This window comes from Amblyraja radiata, chromosome 5 (genome assembly GCF_010909765.2).
Source record: "Amblyraja radiata isolate CabotCenter1 chromosome 5, sAmbRad1.1.pri, whole genome shotgun sequence".
Classification (NCBI taxonomy): Eukaryota; Metazoa; Chordata; class Chondrichthyes; order Rajiformes; family Rajidae; genus Amblyraja; species Amblyraja radiata.
Genome location: NC_045960.1, coordinates 1347663 through 1356194, shown reverse-complemented (window position 1 = coordinate 1356194; position 8532 = coordinate 1347663). Strand labels below are relative to the sequence as shown.

The 8532-nt window shown below is 50.2% G+C and overlaps 1 long non-coding RNA gene across 1 annotated transcript; it reads left to right on the top strand.

Moving 5' to 3' along the window:
* The first annotated feature begins 1327 nt into the window (after positions 1–1327).
* Positions 1328–7637, top strand: LOC116972796. Its single transcript, XR_004411878.1, has 3 exons — positions 1328–1339; positions 7420–7426; positions 7607–7637. It is a non-coding gene; the product is annotated as an uncharacterized LOC116972796 (long non-coding RNA).
* Positions 7638–8532: the final 895 nt, after the last annotated feature.

Below are 8532 nucleotides of genomic sequence, written 5' to 3'. Positions count from 1 at the left end.
AAGGCTTCAGGTGCCCAGTTTGAAGATGTACTTGGCGACCTTTGTCCACAGGTTGTGGAATTGGTCCAACAGTTCGCCTCGGACTGTAATGCCCCATCCACTCTGTTTCACCACTCAATGTGATGACGGCTCATCTGACTGTAACTTCAACCCCACACTCCCGGTGACCCCGGTAACCATTCGCTTGCCTGGAATGTATCTGGCCCTGGGACAATAACATTATCTGCCTTCATCACTTCTGAGGAGGAGCGTCCCGAAAACTCAGGACACTCAGAGAACAGAAACATTGCCACCTCAGAATTGTCCTAAACCTAAATAAAACGGCGAATGATGTAGCACCATCTCCCTCCCCCCTTTCTATCTCCCTCCATCCTTACTGCTGTCACTCTCTCTCTGAACTGTTACTTTCACTCCTACGCTCTCTATTCTCCCTCTCTGCGCTGCCTTCTCTCCGCCATGTGGTGGGTGGGTGGGCGGCGCGACCCTTGTCGCAGCGGCCTCTGGAGTCCGTCAGTCTTTTATTATTTTTTGTCTCGTTTGAGTGTAGTTTATAGTGTTTTTTTTTAACTGGCCATGTGGGGGTGGGTGGGGAAACTTTTAAAATCTTTCCCCTGTACGGAGGACCCGACCATTCTCTGTTGGGTCTCCGTTGGCGTTGGGGCCTAGCACCGTGGAGCTGCCTCCAACCGGAACGACCTGGGGCTCCAGTCGTGGAGCTGGCCGAGTTCGGAGCGTGGGGAGCGGCGGTGGCGCGCTGCTGCGGCCCGACCCCGGTGCTTCGGAGGCTCCAGCCGCAGGCCCGATGGACGGTGACACCGGGAGCTCCCGGGTCCATTTTCGGAGCTTTTCGGAGCTTCCGCAACGCGACTTCTCCCGCCCGAGTTGCGGGGTTGATGATGTCACGCGGGTGGGGTAATACACTGTGTGGTAGTACAGATGGAATGACACATTGAGATTAGTATTGATGGAAAGACATGCTGAGCGGGAGCATTGATGGAGTGACATACTATTGTGCATTATTGATGGGTTGACTCATTGTGGGGTGGTACTCATGTAGGACTGATGAAGTGATACAATGTATGGTAGTACGAATGGAGTGCCACTCTGTAGGCGACATAGAAACAAAATGCTGGAATAAATCAGTGGGACAGGCAGTATCTCTGTTGAAAAGGAATAGGTGACGTTTCGGGCGAGACCCTTCTTCAGACTGATGTCAGGGGAGGGGGCGGGACAACGGTAGAATGTAGTCAGAGACAGTAAGACAGATGGGAGAACTGGGAAGAGGAAGTGGATGGACAGAGAGGGAAAGCAAAGGTTACTTCAAGTTTGAGAAGTCAACGTTCTTACGGCTGGGGTATAAACTACCAAACCAATTATGAGGTGATGTTCCTCCAATTTGCGCTGGGCCTCACTCTGAAATTGGAGGAGGACAGAAAAGTCAATATGGGAATGAGAGAGTGTGTTAAATAGTTGTGAAACCGGGAGGTTAGGTAGGTTTAGGCGGACTGAGCAATGGTGTTGAGAGAAACGATCGTCGGTCTCGCCGATATGCAACATTCCACACCTGGAACAGCGGATACAGTAGATGAGGTTGGAGGGGGTGCAAGTGAATCTCTGCCTCACCCGAAAGGACTGTAGGTGTCCCTGGATAGAGTCGAGGGTGGAGGTGTGGGGACAGGCGTTGCATCTCCTGCGGTTGCAGTTGAAAGTAGCTGGGGAGGGGGTGGTTTGAGTGGGAAGGAAAGATTGACCAGGGAGTTGCGAAGGGAACGGTCTCTGTGGAAAACAGAAAGGTGTGGACAAAATGGTGGTTGCGAAAATGATGGAGGATTATATCCTGTATGCGACGGCTAACGGCTGCTCAACACAGTAACTACTCCTCCCATTCCCAAACTGACCTTTTCTGTCCTGGGCCTCCTCCATTGCCAGAGTGAGGCCCAGCGCAATTTGGAGGAATAGCACCTCATATTTCGGTTGGGTAGCTTACACCCCAGCGGTATGAACATTGACTTCTCTAACTTCAAGTAGCCCTTGCTTTCAGTCACTCTCCACCTCCCTTCCCAGTTCTCCTACCAGTCTCACTGTCTCCGACTACATTTTATCTCTGTAACGCCCACTCCCCTGACATCAGTCTGAAGAAAGGTCTCGACCCGAAAAATCACCAATTCCTGAGTTCCAGAAATGCTGCCCGTCCCGCTGAGTTACTCCAGCATTTAGTGTCTAGCTTCGATTTCAACCAGTATCTGCTGTTCTTTCCAACACGCTCTATAGAGTAGGCCTGATGGAGTGACAAACCTCGGCATGCTACTGATGGAGTGACACACTGTGGGGTAGTACTGATGGAGTGATAACCTATGAGGTAGTTTTGATGGAGTGACACACTGTGGGGTAGCGCTGCTTGAGCGACACACTTTGGGAAAGTACTGATGGAGTGACACTCTGGGGTAATATTTTTGAACTGACACATGGGGCGGGGTAGTACTAATGGAGTAATACACAGTGTGGTAGTATAGACGGAATGGCGCACTAGAGGTAGTATTTTTGGAGTGACACTCTGAGGGGGATAATTGATGGAGTGACACACTGTGGGGTGGTACTCATGTAGTATCATGCTGTGGAGTAGTGCTAAATGTGTGATATAATGTATGGTAGCACTAATGGAGTGACACTCTGTAGGTTATTCCTGGTGGAGTCACAAACCTCGGAGTGGTACTAATGGAGAAACACACCGTGTGGTAGTACTGATGGAGTGACCAACTGTTGGGTAGTATTGTTGGAGTGACAGACGGTGGGGAAGTGCTGATTGTGCGGTAATCTGATGGACTGGCACACTGTGGGGTAGTGCAGATGGAGTGACATAATGGGAAATAACAGTGATAGAGTGACACACTTTGTGATAACAGCGATGGACTGACACACTGTGCAGTATTCCTGATGGAGTTGCTTACGTCGGGGTACGACTGATGGAGTGACACACTGTGGGGTATTATCGATGGAATGATACACTTAAGGTAAATCTGATGGACAATAGACAATAGGTGCAGGAGTAGGCCATTCGGCCCTTCGTGCCAGCACCACCATTCAATGTGATCATGGCTGATCATCCCTAATCAGTACCCCGTTCCTGCCTTCTCCCCATATCCCCTGACTCCGCTATTTTTAAGAGCCCTATCTAGCTCTCTCTTGAAAGCATCCAGAGAACCTGCCTCCACCGCCCTCTGAGTCAGAGAATTTCACAGACTCACCACTCTCTGTGAGAAAAAGTGTTTCCTCGTCTCCGTTCTAAGGAGGGAAACATTGTGGGGTAGTACTGATGGAAGGACAGAATGCGGGCCAGTAATAATGGGCTGTCACGCTCTGTGATTGGCCTGATGGACCAGCATAGTTTGGTGTAATACCGATGGGGCAACACAATGTGGAGTTATATTGTTGAGGTGACACACTGTAGTGTAGTACTGATGAATGACACATTCGGGGGTAGTTCTGATGGAGGGACACACTTTGGGGCAGTAATGATGGAGTGACACTCTGTGGGGTAATACTACTGGAGTGATAACTTCGCAGCTCGTTCTGATGGTAACACCTTACGCGGAGGTTCTGATGGAGTGACAAACAGTGGGGTGGATCTGATGGAGTGACACTCTGTGGAGTAGTACTGGTGGAGTTACACTGTGGAGTAGCGCTCAAGGGATCATACACTGTGGGGTATTACTGATGGAAAGGCACACTGTGGGTTGGTTCTGATGGTGACACTCTGTGGGGTGGTACTGATGGAGTGATTCACTGCGAGGTCGTACTGATGGAGTGACATAATCTGGGGTAGTACTGACGTAACGACATTCAGTGGGGTAGTGCTGATGGATTGATGCGCTGTGAGGCAGTACTGATTGAGTGACACACTGTGGGATAGTACTGATTGAGTGACACACTGTGAGATGGTAAGGAAGGATTGACAAACTGTGGGTGAGCACTGATGTACTAACACATTGTGGGGTAGTGCTGATGGAATGTCACACTGTGGAGTAGTACAGATGGAGTGATACACTGTGGGGTAACACTAATGGAGTGACGCACTGTGTGTAAGTACTGATGTTGTGGCATACTGTGGGATAGGACTGATGGGGTGACACACTGTGGATAGTAATGATGGACTGTCACTGTGTGACAGCTGACAGAGTTGCACGCTGGGATAGTACTGATGGAGTGACAAACTTCGGGGTATTACTGATGGACTGACACACTGTGGGGAAGTACAGATGGATTGACATACTGGGGAGTCGCACTGATGCAATTAAACACAATTAGCGATAGCACTGATGGAGTGACACGCTGTGGAGTAGTCCTGATGGAGTGACAAACGTCTGGGTAGTACTGATGATGTGACACACTTTGGGGCCGTACTGGGATATCACTGATGGAGTGACAAACTTCGGCGTGGTACTGATGGAGTGACACACTGTGGGGTAGCACTGATGGAGAGGTAACTTGTGAGGTAGTTCTGACGGAGTGACACACTGAGGGGCAGTACTGATGAAGTCGCAAAATCAGGGGTGGTGCTGATTGAGTGACACACTTTGGGGTAGTGCTGATGGACTGACACTCAGGAGTAGTTTTTTTGGAATGACACACGGGGTGGGGTAGTACTGATGGAGTAATACACTGTGTGGTGCTACAGATGGAATTACACAGTGGGGGTAGTATTGATGGAGCGACACATTGGCGGGAGAATTGATGGAGTGACACAATCTGTGGTAGGTCTGATTGTGCGACACATACTGATGGAGTGACATTGTGCGGCGATTCTCGTGAAGTGTCACGCTGTATAGTAGCTCTCATGAAGTGATAAAATGTATGTTAGCACTAATTGAGTGACTCTTTTGGGTAGTCCTGATGGAGTGACAAACTTCGCCGTGGTACTGATGGGGTGACGCACTGTGGAGTACTACTAATATAGTGATAACCTGTGAAGTAGTTCTGATTGAGTAACACACTGTAGGGCAGTACTGATGGAGAGACACTGTGTAGTACTGATAGAGTGACACACTGCGGGGTCGTACTTTTGGAGTGACAGACGGTGGAGTAGTGATGATAGAGTGAATCATTGTGGGTTTGTACCGATGGAGTGGTACATTGTGCGGTAGTACTGATGGAGTGACACACTATGGTGCATTACTGACGGAGTGACACATTGTGAGGTGGTACTGATGAAGTGATAAAATGCATGGTAACACTAATGGAGTGACATTCTGTAATAAAGTCCTGATGGGGTGACAAATGTCCCCGTGGTACTGATGGAGTGCCACACTGTGGGGTAGTAGTAATGTAGTGATAACCTGTGAGGTAGTTCTGATGGAGAGACACACTGTGGGGTAGTACTGATGGAGTGCCACACTGTGGGGTAGTACTGATGGAGTGCCACACTGTGGGGTAGTACTGATGGAGTGCCACACTGTGGGGTAGTACTGATGGAGAGATACACGGCAGAGTAGTGATGATAGAGTGACACACTGTGGAGTATTATTGGTGGAGTGACATAATCTGGGGTAGTACTGATGTACTAAGCTATTGTGGGGTAGCACTGATGGAGTAACACACAGGGGTTATACTGATGGAGTGGCATACTGTGGGGGTAATTTTGTTGGAGTGACAGACGTGGGGTAGTGCTGATGGAGTGAATCATTGTGGGGTTGTATTGATGGAGTGATACACTGTAGGGTAGCACTGATCGAATAACGCACTGTCGGGAAGTACTGAACTATTGACATACTGTGGGATAGGATTGATGGCGTGACCCACTGGGGCATGGTACTGATGGACTGACACTCTGCGTTGTGGAGCTGATGGACTGACACTATGTGTTGTGGAGCTGATGGACTGACACTATGTGTTGTGGAGCTGATGGACTGACACGATGTGTTGTGGAGCTGATGGACTGACACTGTGTGTTGTGGAGCTGATGGACTGACAATCTGCGTTGTGGAGCTGATGGACTGACACACTATGTTGTGGAGCTGATGGAGTGACACACTGTTGGACAGTACTGATGGACTGACAAACGTCGCGGTAATACTGATGGACTGTCACACTGGCGATGTCTGTCAGTGTTATAGGGAATATATTGTGAAGCTTGAAAGGGATCAGAAAAGATTTATGAGGATGTTGCCAGGACTGGGGGGTGTGAACTATAAGGAGAGGTTTAGGCTGGGTCTCTATTTCATGGAGCGCAGGAGGATGAGGGGAGATCCTTTAATATACAAAATCATCAGAGGAATCGATTGGGTAGATGCACAGAGTATTTTGCCCAGAGTAGGGGAATCGAGGACCAAAGGACATGGGTTCAAGGTGAAGGGGAAAATATTTAATAAGAATCCGAGGGGTAACTTTATCACACAAAGGGTGGTGAGTGTATGGAACGAGCTGCCAGAAGAGGTAGTTGAAGGTGGGACTAACCTGTAGTTTACGAAACAGTTGGACAGGTACATGGATCGGACAGGTTTGGAGGGATATGGATCAAGCGCGGCCAAGTGTGACGACTGTGGGGCCGCGCTTGGGGGGGATATTGTTGGATGGTGTGGGCGAATTGGGCCGAAGGGCCTGTTTCCACACTGTATCACTCTATGACTCTATGTATGACATATGACTCCATGGGAGTTAGGAAGTGGGAGTGAGAGAATGGAGATGGAGGGTGAGAATGGAAGGGGAGGGAGCGGGAGGGAGGTGGGGAAGCGGAAGGAAGTGGGGGGGGGGGGGAGGAGAGGAAGGGGAATAGGATGAGAGGAGGGAGGGGGTGAAGTGAGAGGGAAAGTGAGGGGAGTGGGGGGTGAGGGGAGGGAGAGGGAGGTGGAGGGAGGATTAGGGAGGAGCAAGTGAGGGAGAGGGATGGAGGGGAGGGAGTGGGAGAGTAAGGGGAGGGAGGGGGAGAGGAAGCGGGAGGGAGGGGGAGAGGAAGCGGAGGGAGGGGAGAGGGAGGGGAAGGGGAGATGAACGTATTGAGGAAGGAGAAGAATGAGGGAAGTGAGTTGGGGAGGTGAAAGGAAGGGGGGATGAGGCAGAGGAAGGGGAGGTAGTAGGGTAGGTAGGGGTAGGTAGGGGAGGTAGGGGAGAGGGAGGAGAGAGGAAGGGGGAAGGAGAGTGATAGTGATAGGGTGCGCCAGAAGGAGGGACGGAGGGAGGGGAGGCGGGAGGGGGAGAAACGTGCTCAGGGAGGGGCCGATGGAGGGGGTGAGGGATCGAGAGTTGTGGTGGAGGGGCAGTGAGGCAGAGAATGATGGAAGGATGGGGAAGAGGAATAGGGAGAGGGGTGGAGGAAGAGGAAGAGACGGGGAGGAAGGTGGGGGAGAGACGGGGAGAAAGGTGGGGGAGAGGAATGGGAGAGGGAGAGAAAGGGGAAGTGGGGAGAGAAAGGTGGGGGGGAGGAAGGGGGAGTGTGGAGAGAAAGGGGGAGTAGGGAGAGGAAGGGGGAGGGAGGCGAAGAGTGAGTGGCAGAGGGAGTGGCAGAGGGAGGGGCAGAGGGAGTGGCAGAGGGAGGGGAAGAGGTAAGAGCTATGGGACGAGCGAGGGTTAGAACAAGGGGAAGAACGAGGCGTAGAGCGAGGGGAAGCGGGAGGTGAAGAGCGAAGAGAAGAGCGAGGGGAAGAGCGGGGTGGAGAGAAAGAGGGAGGGGACGTTATTGATTTAATTTCGCATCTTTTGTATATCTTCCAATCATTTTTCATAGTACCATCCTTATCTGTTTTACCCCTCTTCCCTGACTCTCAGTCTGAAGAAGGGTGTCACCCATTGCTTTTCCCCAGAGATGCTGCCTGACCCACCGAGTTACTCCAGCTTTATGTGCCTATCTTCAGTTTAAACAAGCATATACATTTTCTTCCTACACAAAACAATAATTTGCTCATCTGCTGTCCCTGCATCCACCTCCAACTACTCACGTTTGTTCCCGTTCAAACCCTTACCTCAAGCAAACTCATTTCTACTTTGTCCAATCAACAGTTGAGATTCCGCGCAGTGTTCCAGGGAGAGTGACGGGGGTTCCCGGTTGTAGTGGCCATTTGGCTTGATTTGTGTGTCGTTGGTGATGGCATGTGTCTTTAAATTTGAGACTCCCCGTTATATTGTGGGTGGGATTCATGACGTATTTTAGGGCGTGTTTGGAGCTATGTTTCTTACGCAGAAGCTTAGTTTTTAGTTTAGTTTTGGACCATCATGGGGAAGGTTTACCCTTTGACCATGCGGAGTGTAACGGAGACACGAGGAGTTTTTAAACCTTTAAAGCGACAAGCTGGAGTTCGATGAAGATGATAGTGTATGAGTCAGAAGAAGTTTGGATGTACCTTATTGTTTTTCATCAACAATAATCACCAACAACAACCTCACTCATTCAGACAGGTTGCGTGAGTGGGCAGATGCGTGGCAGATGCAGTATAATATAGATAAATGTGAGGTTATCCACTTTGGCGGCAAAAACAAGGGGGCAGATTATTATCTCAATGGGATTAGGTTAGGTAAGGGGGAGGTACAGCGAGACCTGGGTGT